At 42.2% G+C, this 18,500-nt stretch overlaps 1 protein-coding gene across 3 annotated transcripts in view; it reads left to right on the forward strand.

Annotated features, from left to right (window-relative positions):
- The window catches only part of LOC115141215 (four and a half LIM domains protein 3-like), a 52,248-nt gene that overhangs the window by 8,938 nt on the left and 24,810 nt on the right, over positions 1 to 18,500 (forward strand). Inside the window, exon 1 of one of the 3 annotated variants that reach the window (XM_065000124.1) lies at positions 8,638 to 8,724. The exons of 1 other annotated variant lie outside the window; for it this stretch is intronic. The gene's annotated coding sequence lies outside the window, so the exon portion shown is untranslated. Of the gene's footprint in view, positions 1 to 8,637; positions 8,725 to 16,653; positions 16,706 to 18,500 lie in introns of those variants that run through there. One more of the 3 variants, XM_065000125.1, reaches the window with a different exon arrangement.

Consider the following 18,500-nt stretch of genomic DNA (forward strand, 5'->3'; position numbering starts at 1 on the left):
TTAGGTGCGTGATTCCTGTCGAGTCACCCCCCCCCCCAGTCATGTATCCGGCTTTGTGAGTCAGCCATGACTGGTTCCCTGGCTGCGCCCAGACTTACAGCAGGAGGATTGTGTCTACTGCAAGACTGAGAAGTACAGCTATTGAGTAGTTGAATGTAATCATATTTAGGCCCCTCTGCACAAAACAATCATGTGACATAAATACAAATTGTACTATTTTAATCCTGTATTTTAAGCCTCATCCAAAAATAAGAATTGGACAAATGAAAGTAATTGGCTGAGGATGATGCTGGACCATCTGACCATAAAGAGGACAGTTTTGATATATAATTTTTTTTTTTTAAGTTCAAATCCAGGCACATCACATGATTGCGCAAAACACATGGCCCTCGTCATGACGCAAGACGGACTGTCTCGTTAGCATCAACACCTCCCTCGTGATTAGTGTTATCACGTTAGAAAAGGTTCACCGTTTTAATGGCACATCTATAGTGAGTTAACCTGCCGTCTAAGTTGAACTGTTGTGAAACAATGGTGAGGACGGTGTTCAGTCTGGTTTAGGCAGTCTGATGGTTGATTTCAGCATTTGGCATGCATTTCTATCCCCCTCGCCTAGACTTGCAACACTGTTAGAGAATGTGCCCTAGAACCCTGGCAGCCACACCACCGTGCCTTGTCAGTTGTAAACATCACTCTTATTCCCCATTTTCCCATAAATGGAGGCCATGTATAAATATTTATTTTTTTCAAGCAAACATGCCTCCAGAACCAACACGCAAGTCCCATCAAGCCGTGTAAAAGTACACAAGGCACACATTGCGAGTTTGAAGACAAATCGCAGCGGTTTTGAGATGACGAGTAATGTGATGTGCATTATGAATTTCATACATACGTTGGGATGTGACTAATGATTAAATCATAGGATAGGCCTAAATGGTTAACAGAGGCACTTGGGGGGGAGGGGGGGGGGAATGTAGGCCAATCATTTATACAGCGTGGTAGGGTGTGTAATTACGCCTTGCAACAAACCTGGGAAAGACGGTGTGAAGAGGCCTCTTTGCTGCTGTTCACTCAGCAACCCGGTGTCCTCCATTTGAATTGGGAGTGTATATGTTTATACAGATATATTCACCCTACAGTAACTTAAACATCCCTTCCGTAGCTGTCCCCTGTAATTACTTTGGCAACTCCCAAAGCGTTTATCTTCGAGGACCGTGACCTACCAGAAAACTACTGTCCGACAACAATAAAAGGAAAAACAATGAGGAAGAAGGATGACGTTTTATCGAGGAATCCATTTGTCAATCAACCACACAAACCCAAACCTTTTTTTCTGTTTGATTTCTTCCGATGATGATAATAAAAGCTGGGTTTTATATAGCCTCTTTCAAGACCAAGACGCTTCTACTCGGTGAACTTAAGGGCGGGCCCAAAAAAACACATCTGTGGGACAGACTGTCCTGAAGGATCACCCTCTCGTGATAAGCATGTAGTATCTCTTGTCATCTTTCAGTAATCCTATTCTCGACCAGATTTACACCTCCCGTAATGTATGTGATAGAAGTCATTGTTCATCTGGAGTGTCATGGATTTAGTCTTTTCCTTTTTTTGGGGGGGGGGGGGGGTTGCTCTCACACACCAAGCATATGGCCTAATTGGCCTTCACTTTGAGGCATTGTGGCTTGCTATGATCCCCACCAAAGAGTGATTCTCAACAGCCCTGGAACAAGGCCCGGCGCTAATGCTAACGATACAACCAGAGAGCATTAGAGGGCCTGACATCTTTCCACGACAGCATTCTCACAAGGCTTTCGAACACAACAGTGATGTCCTGGCGTAGCAATTTGCCTGCAATCCTTGTTTGTTCCAACATGCCATCAGCACCATCGACACCACCGCAGTGGCGTTGTCTTTTACATGGTTCGGCTACCCACCTCGCCCCCAGCACTCACTCACTCGCGCACACGCTGAGCTAAGTGCCGAGGCCGGTGTATTAGGCTTGATTGCTTCCCAACACTTAATGAGCCTAGCCTCCCACCACATCTGCAAGAAATGAAACCAAATGACTGACATCATCACAGATGTGGCGTAATCGGAGGAGAGTCTGTGTGTGTGTGTGCGCATTTCCTTGAATTTGTGTGTGTTTGGATGTATGTGGACCCATTTTTGTGCAGATATTGAACCCTGTACCATAACAAGTTGTTACTCACCACAGCTCCTCCAGAAAAGCTGTGAAGTGTGTACGTGCGTAAACTCCTCAACCCAAGTTATGGATTGGCTCACCCTGGACGCCCCGTCTTGCATGAATGCATTAAAAGCTGTTAATTGTACAGATTAGATATGCATTTTTCTCCTCTGTTAAATTCATATGGCTGTTTATTTGGAGCACAGCTGCGAGTGAGTGTGTTCCCTTCTTTAAGTAACACAAGCAAATCCCTGTTCCGCATGATGAAACTGGTGGGCCATCAAGAATGTAACTCCTTATCGGGTATCTTCAGTAGCCGTCTCTCTCTCTCTCTCTCTCTCTCTCCCCATCTCCGTGGTTGAATAGACAGTGGAGTTCTCTACTCCGAGGAGGCAGGCTGAGACAGGCCAGACCGACCTGCCACATTCACACATTCCGATAAAGGTGTGAGCGCATGTCACTCTGTGGACCTTAAATCGACGTGTATATGACAAGTTGCCTAAGTCCAACATAAACCTAGGGGAGTGTTTACTTGGCAGCAGCATGGGTACAGGTTGGCACTAATGTGCAAGAGTCAAAGGCAGAGTAAAGGGGGGGGATGTTCCCATCACAATGCCTTGTACTTGCAGGAGCCATAAATGGGAGAACGTGTCCTTGGCTTGGCTATAAAAGAACACAAGCTCTTGGTTGATGAAGAGGAGAAGACTGAGGTGATTTACGACAGGACGGGCAATGGAGAGCCACTGCCAGGGATCTTGAATGAAGGGATGCAGAGAGGAGTGGCCCAAGAGGAACACCATTAATGCTCGTAGGCCACTGACAGGTGTGCCTGTCGCAGCATGGCTTCATCTGAGATTACTGCAAGTCCCTACTGTTTGGTTGGAGTGCAGTGCATACTAATGTTATTGACTCTCGCTTGTAAGGGTTTGTGTTGGGCAACTAGGCCGGAGAAATTCCACTCCCTTTTTTTCCTGCAGATTAAAGGTAGACTCAGTAATATGACATAGATGCAGAAAATAAACACATTTCCGCAGCAGTCTTGCATCTCTATCTGCAGCGCCGCTCATGGCAACGTTATATATACCTTTTTAATTCAACAGAGAGCGGAAGAGAACGTAATTTTATTTGACACACTTGATTAAACTGTTTACCTTTTACTTTTAAGGTCTTTTGTCATGCGGTCGTATCTATGAGATCATTGGACTAATGTTCTCCAAAGAGCGTCATCTGTTTGTTCGATAGGGCATGCAGAACCAAAGGGCGGATTAAGCCCAGGATGTTTGTGGTAATTGAATATATATATACACTTTCAACTAATAATAATTTGTATTTTTAACAGCCTTTGTTTTTAGTTTTCTGTTAAAGTGTTACCTGAATTGAACTGTTTTTAGTTGGCCCAAACTTGGCACCAATTTGAGAAGTCTGTCAATTCTGTCAACATAAAATGTGTTTGCTCAATTTGTCTCATGTTTGTTCAACTATTATTTTGGCATGTTAACAAAAAAAAAAGGCTGTGGAACCAATAATAATTATACTTAACAAAAATATGAATGCAACATGCAACAATTTCAAAGATTTTCCTGTGATTCAGTCAATTGAAATAAATTCCTTAGACTGTAATCTATGGATTTCACATGACTGGACAGGGATAAAGCCATGGGAGCCAGGTTGACCCACTGGGGAGCAAGGCCCAGCCAATCAGAATTGAGTTTTTCCCCACAAAGGGCTTTACTACAGACATAAATATTCCACCACCCCCGCAGGTGAAGGTCCTGGACTGGCGTGTTTACACATGGTCTGCGGTTGTGAAGCCGGTTGGACATACTGCAAAATTCTCTAAAACAACATTGGAGGCGGCTTATGGTAGAGAAGTGAACATTCAATTCTCTGGCAACAGCTCTGGATGACATTCCTGCAGTCAGCATGCCAATTGCACACTCCTTTAACTTGAGATATCTATGCCATGTTGTGTGACACAACTGTGCATTTTAGTGGCCTTTTATTGTCCTCGGCGCAAGGTGCACCTGTGTAATGGTCATGCTGTTTAATCAGCTTATTGATATGCCACACCTGTCAGGTGGATGGATTATCTTGACAATTGATAAAATGCTCCCTTACAGGGATGTAAATAAATTGAGAGAAATAAGCTTTTTGTGCGTATGGAGCATTTGTGGGACATTTTATTTCAACTCATAAAACATGGGACCAACACTTTACATGTTGTTTATATTTTTGTTCTGTGTAGTTGAAGCAACTACAATTTATTTATTTTTTCTTCAGTGTAACTCATTCCAGAGCAGAGACCAGAACATCTAACATGTTTACCAGCACAGATGGGACCCAGACCTTAAATGCCATAGAGGTTCTGTTGATGTTGTGTCTGCTGTTGTGCACATTTCTTTGAGGTTCCCAGGCCTGTTAGACTCCGTAATGTAATGTCCAGACTTTCTGGTTCTCTGATCAAGACTTTTATAAGTGTCCTGCTACTGTCAATCAAGACAACCTTTTTTGTGTCTTCATTCGAGAGGGAGAGATGTCTTCACTTGAAGGGGACTGTGACATCCATAGAAACTAAATCTATTGGAGTCTAATGTTCATGATGACATCACTCCCATGCCCCTGACCGTCAAACACCAAGCTGACCCTTACTGCAGATGGAACCCTATCCCTACACATGACCGCTGACTTTGACCGTGACCCTGATCTGAAAGGTTTAGAGGACATTTGGTCAGAGTGAAATCTATAGTTTCCCAGCTGCATTCCTGTTTAGGGCTTTTACACCCAGAGAGGCAGTATTCTTGAATCTGTTTCAATAATATGCTTAGGTTGTGAAAAATACTAATGTTGCTATAATTCTGCATTGGTGTGGGCTGGAATATAATCGCTGCTTTGCACTGTTCAGCTCTCCTCAAAAGGTGTAGAGCCGGGGTGCTGGGTAACCATCCATGCAGGTTGCCATCTCCATTCAGACTTACTTAATGGGGGTTGCCAGATTACCTCTCTATTCTCTACTGAGACTGTCCAGCTGTACATTCTCAACGCATCCACCCATTCCTCTCGAGCAAAGTCTGGCAAACATTATTAGTTGTTTGTTCTCTTCTTTTTGCCATACGTTAGCAATTCAGTTTTATTTTAAGGGGAGTAGGAGACCTAGGCATCCAGCATCAAACAGAACCACATCCAATGCAAGTGTAAAATAAATGAAATCAATGAGTAGAACGGGGGCGCGCCAGACTGCTTGGAAAGTAGTACAGCATAGGGCCAATGACACCAACACCATGACTTCGCCCCGAAAATATTTCACCCCCCCTCGGCTGCCCTCATCCCCTCGCCGGCTGGGGGAAAAAAAAAAGAATTTGGAAAACAGTGGCACCCCATTGGTCAAAAACTGGTTGAATCAACGTTGTTTCCACATTTCAACCCCCCCCAAAAAATCTAAGTGACGACGTTGAATCAACATGGAAAAGAGATTTGGATTTGCAAAAAGTCATCGACGTTGAGGGCATTTTTAATCACTTTTTTTTCTCAACCATTTAAAAAAAAAATCATAATAATAATAATCCAAATCCAATGACATTTTGTTGAATTCACAAAAGTTGACAACTCAACCAAATGTAAGTCAAAGTTAGATGTTGAACTGACGTCGGTGAACAGTGGGACTATGATGTTAGAGGGCTTTCGGTCTTAAGTCTGCATATAGATAAGGCTCATTGGTCAGACCACGTCATACTTGTTCTCTGTTGGACACCGAGATCATTTATGTGTGGTGTATATGTGTGCTCCTACACATTCCTGTGTTTTGTATGTGTGTGTGCCAGCTTTTTAACCTTTACAGTGTAGCCAGATTGAATGGTGTTTACTGTAGAGTGCCGTGGGATGCCTTTTGTCACCATCTGTGGTTGACTGTGACGCTGTACAAGCTAGCAGCCCACTAATCAGGGGTTGTGCAGTAAATTTAGTTAATTTACACCTTGTGTGACAAACATGTACTTTTAGTTGATCGATGGAGACGTTCTCAGAGCAGTGACTAAACCTGGCGCCTTTGACTAGGGAGTGTCAGTCTGTCTGCCAGGTTTCTGTCTTTTTCCGTCTCACTGCTAAAGTAATTTTCCTGTTCCTACTAGTGTTGCATGGCATACCGAAACTTCAGTACTTTTTCAATACTAGAACATGAAAAACGGTTTGGTACTTCTGTGAAATGTGTCTCACGTCGTCTACTGATTGAGAGAGGATCACGTCTGTCTTACAGCGCAGCCGATGTCCCCTTTATGGTGCGTTCGCACCATGCCTGCTCCACTTACTCATTGCTAGCTCTAGCCTGTACTGAGGAACCACTGCACTCACTGGGAGCATCACCACTTATGCTGCACAGAGGTTAACACACTTAAATAATGCACGGCATTTAGAAATGTTAAACTGTTAATTTACTGTTCGCAAAACAATGTCCATTACAGACTAGAACACTTTATAATGCAAGATTCCGGTAGCTTCCAGCTTTGTAGGCCAACTTTTTCTTACTAGCTTACAGCTGAAGCTAACATCAATACACTACCATAGTACCTTGAAAAAAACAAACATATTGTTGAAATCCAAAGCTGATTTGAATAAAGTTTTTGGTGACATTCACTTCGTCTCCCTTGCCTCACATCTCTCCCAGTCAAGATCATCTTTGCTCGAGCCTTGAACTGACTGTGGTGTGCGTGTGAATAAGTGCTAACTTTTATAAAAAGATATTGCTGCTTCTATGCAAATGTTGTTGACCAGTATAATAACATGAGTCCCAAATGGAAAGGAAACGGTTTCATCTGTAGCCCCATGAAATCAGTCAAACAAAGCTCAATAACACAATGAATGCACACACTTCTATTGAATATGCATTCACCTGTATTGTGACTAGGCCTAGGTTACATCCTGATTTACCCAGTTTCAGTAGATTTACCATACAAATAAATCAATACCATTGTTACGTAGTTGGCTTGGTTAAATAAAAAAAATCGAATGGATTGTATAATTGATTCATTAATGCATACATTCAAAATTCAAACATTTCATCAAATGTAATGACATTAAACAAAAAAAAAAGATCTGTCTGGATCAAGTGCAATTCTGTGACTTTGGGTAATACGTCTTGTTTTTTTGTTTTGGTATCAAGTATTGTCATGGTATCGAGTATCGTGATACTAAACCTGGTATCGAAGTAAATATTCTGGTCTCATATCAACACTACTTCCTACTCTGTTAAGCTGTTCTTATGTCCTAGTCTTGAGGTTTCGCCTATACTGTTTCCTATAGCCTACCGTCTCCTAAAGGACAGACATGTATAGCACCAGAGTAAAAGAGGGAGTTGAGAAAGAGTGGGGAGATTGTGGTTGATATATTGAGAGAGAGAGAGAGAGAGAGAGATAAGACATGTCTGATTGGGACTCGACATAATTCAACTCCACTACCTGTGTTTACCGAAACACCTGTGCTTGCGTACATTGTCTCTTTTATTTAACCAAAGCGCTGGGTGGACTTTGCATTTTATCACTTTGCAGTGAATTAGGCGGAGAACACGAATAGTGTTTTGCATGGCTGGATGATAAAGAGATCCCATGTGACACAGCGAGATAAGAGCGTGACTGATTGTGGCTCTCCTCTGGTAAAGTTGAAATCGGATTTCTTAGATTGGGCTCTCCTTCAAGCACTTTTGAACACACCAGCAGTCGAGCTCCCTGTCCATTCGCACCAAGGTATATCTGCAATTTTTGATAATGATTATGATGATAAAAATGTGTCTTCTGAGCATCTACTTATAACAACCTGCCACTCCCCAAATATCTTCTATGACAAGGATGCAATGACCTGCCCTTGACCTGGCTACTACTAGTTTTGACTCATTTCTTCTCAGCAGTGGAGTCAGAAGAAGGACGGGACCAGAGTGAATGAGCACTGAGAATGTGCCTGCATTGCAAAGTCCAGGAAATATTGCACAATATAGACCCAGAATAAGGAGTTTCATCTCTGGGTCCATGCTCTACCATCTTTCATGCACAACTGAACGTGGCCCAGGTTCTCAGGTTGGAGAAGGGCAGAGAGATGGAGGGGGAGAGGAGCAGAGGGGAACGGGGTGGAGTCCTTGGCATGGCAGCTTGATTTATGGACACCTTTTTGAAGTGAGCTCATTCCAGCCGCATGCTCAGCCTGCGTTTTGAATATCAGAGCCGGGGGGGGTTTATGTGTGTGTGAGCCAGGGCGTTCTCCCTGCGGTACGAAGAGGGAAAAAATTGACCCGCGGGTCGCTGACCCCCACTGGCTGCACTGTTGGCTTCTCCAACAGACACGTGACATTCTCTTCTCTCGGGTCCTATGTGAAGGTCAAAGAAAATGAGAGAAGGGAGGGAAGGAGGGGGGAGAGAAAAGAGGTGGTTCTTTTTTGATTGGTCCGCTGGGGATTGTACAATTGGGTCAGGAGAGGCGTGTTTCGGCACAAGCCAGCCGTCTTTCCTCTTTCTTCCCTCATGCCGGACTCTGGAAGGATGTTTAGTAACTGTGTGGTTGTAAGTTTTTTTAAATTTAATTTAATTTATTTTTTTTATTTTTTGTTGTCATTATTCCCTATTGGCCTAATGCAGATTTTTTTTAAATATTTTTTTTCATGGCCGGCGTGTATAGAAGTTGACACTTTTACCTGTTATGTCCGCTTCAGTGAAATCACTGTTTAAATGAGCACAGCTTTTATTGGTCTCTTATACCAGTGAGGAGAGTAATTTGGCAGGATTATGCCTATTAAACCCTAGTGCTTCTTATCCCAGTCTGGTCCGCTCTCTGTCTGGATTGATTATCCACTCAGTGTGCTTTGATGACTATGACCAGGATCTGCCCACTTTGTTTTTAGAGCTCATTTCCTAAATATATCAAGTTGTTTGATCTTATCGGGTTCATTTATGAGTGGAACAGTCAGAATTGTGAATATGAGCATTAATGACACTCATTGGGAAGTCGCCACAAATAGACTTTTATTTTCATCCCAAATGGCACCCTGTTCCCTATATAGTGCCCTATGTTTGACCAGAGCTGTACGTGCCCTTGTCAAAAATAGTGCACTATAGGGAATAGGTTGCCATTTGAGACTCCGCTTTAAACAAACAAACTGCTGGTTGCTCACCGCTTCTGGTCTTCCTGCACTAGTCACCCATTGTCCCCCGATTTTTTTTATTTTATTTAAAAAAAAAAAGTTTTGTCTTAGAGGGTTCAATCTTCCTATTTTACATGTGCTGTATATGTTTGTAGATGAGCGCAGTGGCCTGCTGTTTCTTTGTCTACTTGCTTGTCTCTGTGTCAGGTGTGTTTATACAGTACGTGTCTGTTTTTCTTTGTGACCGTGTGCGTACTGTGTCTGTGTTGGGATCTGTGAGAGCTCTGGGATATATCTCTGTTCTGGGGACAGGAAGGAGCAACTGGCCCCTGCATTGTCTTTGACCCCACGCTAGTCATAGGGGTCACCCTCCAGCAGGAAAGGAACCTACTTCTGGCCTCTCCTACAAATACCAGAATGAAAGAAATGGTCATTACGTTTTTATGAGTGGAAACTTCAAATTTGATACGTATCAGACAGGCCAACTGGTGGAATGGGACTCTCGAAATAGAAATGCCTCGCTCCACCACCATTATCACACCTAGTTATTAGGTCTATTATTCTATTTTTGTACAGTAGATCTTTAGTACGATGCTTTTAATATGCTTCTGTTATACGGTCCCTTACTGTACAGACATGGATTGACCTGATCCTCAGGTTCTGGAGACTTTTGGCCAACTTTCCAAGAGTTGCATCAGTTTTGTATATAAGTTATTTTTTTATTTAGGGCACCTTAGATCCATAATGTGTTTTGTTTTTTTATCGGGGTAAAGGGAATGAAGTCAGCCCACGAGTCATGTACAGTATCCGATGAAAGTGAAATAGTTCATCGAGCATATGCGTACTCATTCAGTGCATAATTGATCATAATTGAGTGTAAGAGTCAACATATTTCGCATTGCCACGGTATCACCTCCAGAACGCCCTCGGTGAACTCTGGGAGGACTAGAAGCAAGGGAAGACTTCACTGCCAAGTGTTTTATGGTGCCGGGGAATGAGGGCACTGTTTACACATTTCCAAGGAGACCTTACTCTGTGGGGGGGGGGTGATTCATCCCAGTCGTTTCCCATTTGGCAGGTTCCCTCTGGACATACGTAATGTCCCCCCCCCCCCCTCAAATAAACCCATCTTTTCAAGGTCGTGGAGCGAGTGAGCGAGAGCGAAGGGCTGGTTTTTGGTGACCGCAATTTACTCTTGTGAGTTGCAGAGAACATAGCTAGGGTAGATGTCAGCTTTGATACTCATTACAAGTGTACGTAACTAGGAACGTTGTGCAACACTTCTAATAGGACATGTCTCAGATGCCTACACCTGCAAGCCACAAAGCCTCCAGATAGTCCCTATATAGGTTTGAAATAGAGAGAGCGAGCAATGGGGAAAGAGAGCATTGTCACATTGACCAAAAATCTGGCATCTTAACCCAAGGATCAGGTGCCACCATAGCAATCATGAGTGGCCATGTGTGTGAGAGGAATAATTGCTTGCAGTTGTGGCGAGCAGCAATTGCATGTGGCCATCAAAGGGTGCTCAAATTGCTGACTGTGCGGGCTCAGAAACTCTACACCAGCTCCTTGATGCCCTCGCTAACTGTGCTGAGTCGGCAGAGTCAGGCGACCACCTGGGAATGGCCAGTTTACAGGAGCCGTTTTGGCTCTGTGGCGCGTGGTCTAGCCTTGGTTTTTGGTCCGTGTGGGTTGGAAATAGCCATGGACCTATAAAAGGCGGCGAGAATGTATGGCATGAAAGGGATGATGTCAAATCAACTTGCTGACGTATTCATGAACATTGTGCTTACTCTATGTTAAATGGGCTGTGTAGCATTTGACTAGCCAACTTTGTGTCAAAGGTTTAAGGGAACTACACAGATGACCATTTGGTAAGCAAATACAGAATGTGAAGGGTCATTCAGGTCAGATCCCTAGAAACCAGGAAGGATGGAATTTGCATTGCCCGTTACAGACGATAAGAGGCAGTGTGTATCTTTCACCACTGTCTCTGCATGGGCTCTACCGGGCTCTGAGAAATGCCTTAGGACACCAGTAACTTGATATACAGTACAATCTCAGCCTTGAGACCAGTCCTACTACAGCAGGGGTCTCCAACATTTTCTAGCTACTTTTAAATTATGAAATATGTTGCAAACTACTCATGAATTATTTCCTAGATAAATAGGCACTATTTAGTATTTTCACATTGTTTTATTTTTCCTGGTTTGGGTTCTTTTCTTCTTCAGTTTTTCACTCTCAAAATTGCAAGTATCCATAGAGAACAATGACATTGGATGTTCTAAGTCCATGTCAATGCTTAAAACCTCTCTAGGGTATGTGGGACGCTAGCGTCCCATCTGGCCAACATCCAGTGAGATTGCAGAGCACCAAATTCAAATACAGAAATACTCATTATAAAAATTCAGAAAACAAAACATATTTTACATAGGTTTAAAGATTAACTTCTTGTTTAATCCAACCACGGTGTCAGACTTAAAAAATGCTTTACGGCAAAAGCATACCTTACGATTATTTGAGAACATAGCCCAGTTGACAAATTATTACAAACAGTAACCAGCCAAACAGAAGCGTTACAAAACTAAAATTAATCCCTTACCTTATGATGATCTTCATATGGTGGCACTCAGAAGACATTCATTTACTCAATAAATGTTCCTTTTGTTCGATAGTCTCTTTATATCCAAAAACCTCAGTTTTGTTCGCGTTTTCTTCAGTAATCCACAGGCTCAAATTTCGTCAAAACAGGCAGACAAAATCCTAATTGTATCCGTAAAGTTCATAGAAACATGTCAAACGATGTTTATATTCAATCCCCCAGGTTGTTTTTAGCCTAAATGATCTATAATATTTCAACCAGACAATAACGTTGTCAATATAAAAGGTAAACAAAAAATACACTCTCTCGGGATTGCGCATGAAAAAAGCTCTGACACGTCAGGGTCCACTCATTCAGACTGGTCTTACTCCCTCATTTATAAGAATACAAGCCTGAAACAATTTCTAAAGACTGACATCTAGTGGAAGGCATAGGAACTGCAAATTGAGTCCTAAGTCAATGGATACTGTAATGGCATTGAATAGAAAACTACAAAAAAAACAATACTTCCAGAATGGATTTTCCTCGGGTTTTCACCTGCCAAATCAGTTCTGTTATACTCAGACACTATTTTAACAGTTTTGGAAACTTTAGTGTTTTCTATCCAAATCTACCAGTTATATGCATATCATATCTTCTGGGCCCGAGTAGCAGGCTGTTTAATTTGGGCATGCTTTTCATCCAAAATTCCGACTGCTGCCCCCTACCCTAAAGAAGTTAAATTGCATCAGAAAATTTGAGGGCTGAAAAAAAAAAAAAAAAAAAAAAAAAAAAAAACACATGGATTTTTTGGGTGTAATACCCCTTTAACTTGTGCATTTTGCAAAAGAGGAATGTGCTGGTCTAGTGATGTTTTTGCTGCTGCATGTATCCAGTGGTGGAAAAGTACCCAATTGTCATACTTGAATAAAAGTAAAGATACCCTTTTTTAAATTAAAGACGCACCCAGTAAAATACTACTTGAGTATCAGTATCAAAAGTATAAATAATTGCAAATACTTTATATTAAGCAAACCAGATGTCACAATTGTTGGGTTTAAATGTTTTTAACTATGGATAGCCAGGGGCACACTTTGTGTTTAGTGAGTCCGCCAGCTCAACGGCAGTTGAGATGACGACCAGGGATGTTCTCTTGATAAGTGTGTGACTTGGACCATTTTCCTGTCCTGTTAAGCATTCAAAATGTAACAAGTACTTTTAGGTATCAGGGAAAATGTATTGAGTAAAAAGTACATTATTTTCTTTAGGAATGTGGTGAAGTAAAAGTAGTCCAAAATGTAAATAGTAAAGTACAGTTACCCCAAAACATGACTTAAGTAGTACTGTATTTTTACTTAAGTACTTTACACCACTGCATATATTATGACAGAGTTTGTAAATCAAAAGCCCACCCGATTTTATATAAATAATCATTATATAATTCTGCCAGGTAAGCTTACTTTGCAGTTAACATTTAATTGAAGGTTTTGGGGAAAGTATTTTCCTACCCAGAAGACAGTTCTCATTGTCACGAACTGGATACACGAAGTGAATAAGAGACAAACGTGCGCAGCACACAGACAAACAAGGGCAATATTGATGGAACTTAATTGGCAGATATTGTGTCACGGTTTGCTTTTTAAGCCAATTCTGGCTAACTAGGAGTGAGAATGTGGATTTGATTGGTTAGAGCTTGAGGTGTCTGCTTGTGAGATTTAGTTTTTAACCGTTTGCGCTGGAACACGTGAAAAATACATGCACTTTCAGAATTGTTTGGCGAGCTAGTGATAGGTGGGCTGCGAGCTACCAGCGTTCAACCTGTTAGAGACCCCAGTACTACAGCATAAAATGTGTGACTGAATCCATTTCTATGACTGAATCACTGACCTCTAAATTAGAAAATCACCATTTCCGTGCCAAAGTGTCAAGTCTTCACAGTTCAGAAATATTCAACAGATTGTTTTTTTCTGGGTCCAGACATAACAGCCTTGTCTGACGACTGGGGAGGTTGTTGTGTCTGATGTAAAACACCGGCAGAGATGAAATTGACACCACGCCAGTAAAGATATTGCATAGGAGGACTCCCTCCGTTTCCCCTTCTGAAGATTAGTGCAAACACCATCCTCTCCGGAGACCAGCTAGGCTGACCTGCTGCTGAAAGGGAGCCAGAGTGTACTGTGACCCACTGTAACTAAATATTCTGGTCGTACTGCTCTAGTAGCACCATTCTCCTTTAGGTGGGAGAAATGCAATACTTTTTCAAGGATCAAGCTAAGGCGGCATGTTTTAAGTTCTGTTGCAAACATGAATGATATTTGCCTCACAAAAACAAACAAAAAAACAGCATTTGACAGATATTCAAACAATCAACTTCCCATGTTATCTACACGTCTGCGTTTCCACCTTGCTCCAATGAAGCCTCAGCGGATGCTATTGAGCCAAACCCTCCCCTCACTCTGCCAGTGTCTGTAGTATTCAGTAGGGTTCTGTTTTTCAAAGAGATGAAAGGGAAGCCCTGACCTATCCCCTGGATCGGAGTGCAGATGACCGGCAGCCCAGCCAGGGGAGGACAGGACAGTGACGAGAATTATGGGATGGCCATGTTTGGTAATAAATCTGCACGGTGCTGCTGGTCAGTGGGACTCCTGGGAATCAGGGCCATGTTTTGTTTTGTTTGTACAAGGAGGAATAATATACTCCACCTTCTCATACAGTGGCTTCTGAACTGTACTCACCCCACTCCATATAATCCACTCCCTACCAATGTCCACTAGGGCCCTAACTGAGACGATTTACTGTAATGACTGTCAACTACATGCTTGCTCCTTTTTTCAGACATTTCTCTCTCTCTCTCTCGCTCTCTCCCCTTAGACTTAAACGCTATCTTGTTTATCTTTTATTACTACGACTAGCTTTTTATCCTTTTGTTGAACATTGATCTTTATATAGCCTTTTCTCTCAGCTCTTTTGTCTCTGCATTCTTTCACTTCCTGTGTTCCCCTTGCAATGCTGACAGTCTTGTCATTATCTCTCCCTCAACTAGTGTTTCCCAACTCAGATCTAGGCCGATATCTTTTCCCACTTGCTCCCCTGTCTGTCACTTACTGTACCTTTCCCTTTCTCGCTCTCTCCCTTTTTTTCCCTCTGCCCTCTTAACATTTACCGGTGAATACCAGTGCTGCAGAGAAAGTAAAGACACCCCTTCCTGAATTCTCCAGTCAGTGACTGTCCAAAACCTCCTTTGGCATGCTGGAGTTGACTGCATACTTCCCCCGAATCCAAACCAGATGTGAAATTGTAATGTATGGCAGTTTTTTTTTTCTCTCTTCAAAGGAAGTCGAATGTGGGCCAAAAATGTAGTCTTTTTGACCATCCACACCGGGATATAAAAATGTATCCAGATACATTTTCCAGAATCTAAAGCTGTTTTTCATGATTGGTGAAAAAGCACTGTAGGATTTAGGTACATTTTTTTTCCTGTTATCGTTGGGGGAAGAGTTATGGTAAGCTTGGATAGACATTTGGGGGAGGGGGATATATGACAATTGCATTTCGGGCTGTGCTTTACTTCTGAGAGTAGCTATTCATTCTTTCCTCACAATGAACATGTCCTCTCTTGGCAAGTAAGAATACAGTTTTATCACAATGTCATTTTTGGCATTTACAAAAGTCACTAATAGGCCTACAGAAATTACTGTTGAGTGCTGTGTTACCTCCTTTTCTGTGGTTAACTGACATTCTCCATAAGATATTCTAAATCACTATGAAACTCCTCCTGTTTCATGTTGAGCCCCATTTTTTTTTCTCCCCCTTCAGGGCCAGTTAGCGCATATCCTTCTACTCGCTGTGCAAAGTAAACCCTGCTAACATTCTAGCGGAGGTTTGTGTCCCGCATAGGCCTGTCTTTTTCCTGTGTTTCTTCTGCCTCTCTTCAAATCTCTAAATCACATCTCTCCTCTACACCTGCTCGCTCATTAAAAGCTAAGAGGAGAGACAAATGCCCTGCCACAGGTACTCATTTGGCCACCTTTATGTTTACGGCACTCTCCCTCATCAGATCCCTCTGTGTCCTCCCACCACCATACCAGGCTGTGTTTAAATGCTCAGGTACAATGACCGGTTAGACCTCCTGTGTCTGGTCCTCGGCCCAGCCCTCTTTTGGTGAAGTCAAACCCTCCACATAGGAACAGTGTACCGCTTTGTCACTACTGAGCAAAACTAAGATGAGCTGTACTGGGCCTGCCTGTTTATGGTTCCAGCATAGTTGCTTGAACCATGTGGGAAGGACGATATGAGAAGAAAATATCTGAGCCAGCACAGTATGGCTTGAGTCTGCATGATATTATGAAAATGGTCAGTAGAGACCAAGCATCTCGACGCTGTTATTCTAGGGATCACAGAGAGTAGCGATGGCCACAGCAGTAGTGTTTTAGTGGGCCTCGGGCCTACTGATTTGTAGCCTCATGAAATGTGTGAGGAATGAGGTTGGTGGGTGGGCCAGGTTGTTCTCGTCTGAAAGTGGGGGAGAAAAGACGTAGAAGTGGCAACTCTTCAGCTGGATCCTCTGTTTACCAACGGCGTCCGATCTGTGGCTCCACTCAGTGTCTGGAAGCGTAAACAGCGGCGGCCACAGATTGTGCAATGGCTATGCATCCCGACCCGTGGAATCTATGGAGTGCTGGGGCGGAGTTGGCCTGTTCCAACCGCAATTAAGGAAATGATGCATTGCTTAAAACAGGAAGTGTTGGTTTAACAAAGGTTTGACCTACCGAGACACATCAGAGTTTAAGATATGCCTCTGGCATTTTAATCGTGACGAGTGAGTGCCTTTGTCCTTTGTTTTTTTTATGTTGGGTACTATTGGAAAGCAGCTAGCTAGGTTCTGCGTCATATTATCCCCATGTGAATTGTCAGTTAGAAGCAGAAAGCATCTTTGTGGTCTGAGTGTCTGTTCATTAGGTTGTTATAGTGACTGTGTTTGTAAACGTGGTTATCTCGTTTTCATTGGGTTGTTATAGTCACTGTTTTTGCAAACATGGTGTGATCTCGTTATCATGAGCAATTTCCTCTGCTTCCTCTGACTTCATTGGCTCACCCCTTCCTCACAGTTACTGTAGTGTCTTTATCTGATACAGCGAATGCCAACGAGTGCAGCTCACAACTACAAAAGTACAAACAGATGTTGCTCATGAAATGTATCCCCTAGTTTGACTTTGTTGCTTCATTGTGCCTCTAGTCTCATGTCAACCGACATGCATAGGCTGAGTTACAGTGGCTTCAGAAAGTATTCGTACCCTTAGACTTATTCCTCATTTTGTTGTGTTACAGATTAAATCCAAAATGTATTACATGGTTTTTTTCTTACCCATTTTCACGCAATACACCATAATGACAGTGTGAAGTCTTTTTTTTTTTTTTTGCCACATTTATTGAAAATATCAAATTTGCATAAGTATTCACACTTCTGAATCAATACTTTGTAGAAGCACCTTTTGGGTAAGTCTCAAAGCTTTCCACATCTGGATTTTGCAACATTTCTCCATTCTTTTCAAAATTCTTCGATCTCTGTCAAATTGGTTGTTGATCATGGCTAGATAGTCATTTTCAGGTCTTGCCATAGATTTTCATGTAGATGCAAGTCAAATCTGTAACTCGGCCACTCAAGAACATTTACTGTCTTGGTAAGCAACTCCAGTGTAGATTTGGCCTTGTTCAAGTTCATTGGGAATTCATATCCCAGTGTCTGGTGGAAAGCAGACGGAACCAGGTTTTCCTCTAGGATTTTGCCTGTGCTTAGCTCCATTCCATTTATTATTTTATCCTGAAAGACTCCCTAATCCTTAACGGTTACAAGCATACCCATGACATGATGCAGCCACCACTATAGTGAAGAATATGGAGAGTGGTACTCACTAATGTGTATGTTTGGGGCAAATCCAATAACACTTTGTATTCAGGACAAAAAGTTATATTGCTTTGCCACATTTTTTTGCAGTATTACTTTAGCGCCTTGTTGCAAACAGGATGCATATTTTGGAATATTTTTTCATTCATGTACATGCTTCTTTTCAATGTCAGTTAGGTTAATATTGTGGAGTAACTACAATGTTGTTGATCCATCCTCAGTTTTCTCTTACCACAGCCATTAATCTGTAACTGTTTTAAAGTCACCATTGGCCTCATGGTGAAATTCCTGAGCGGTTTCCTTCCTCTTCGGCAACTGAGATGGGGAAGGACACACATATATTTGTTGTGACTGGGCGTATTAATACACCATCCAAAGTGAAATTAATAACTTCTTCATGCTCACAGGGATATTTAATATTAGCTTTTTAAAATTTTTACCATCTACTTTCTTCTTCTGGAAAACCTCCCTGGTTTTTGTGGTTGAATGTGTTTGAAATTCACTGCTCGACTGAGGGACCTTACAATTATCAGTATGAGTGGGATACGGAGATGAGCTAGTCATTCAAATATTGTTAAACACCATTATTGCACTCCGTGAGTCCATGCATCTTATTATGTGACCTTATAAGCACATTTTTACCCCACTTATTTAGGATTGCCATAACAAAGGGGTTGAATACATATGGACTTAAGACGTTTCAGTTAAT

Source organism: Oncorhynchus nerka, linkage group LG14 (assembly GCF_034236695.1).
Source record: "Oncorhynchus nerka isolate Pitt River linkage group LG14, Oner_Uvic_2.0, whole genome shotgun sequence".
Classification (NCBI taxonomy): domain Eukaryota; kingdom Metazoa; phylum Chordata; class Actinopteri; order Salmoniformes; family Salmonidae; genus Oncorhynchus; species Oncorhynchus nerka.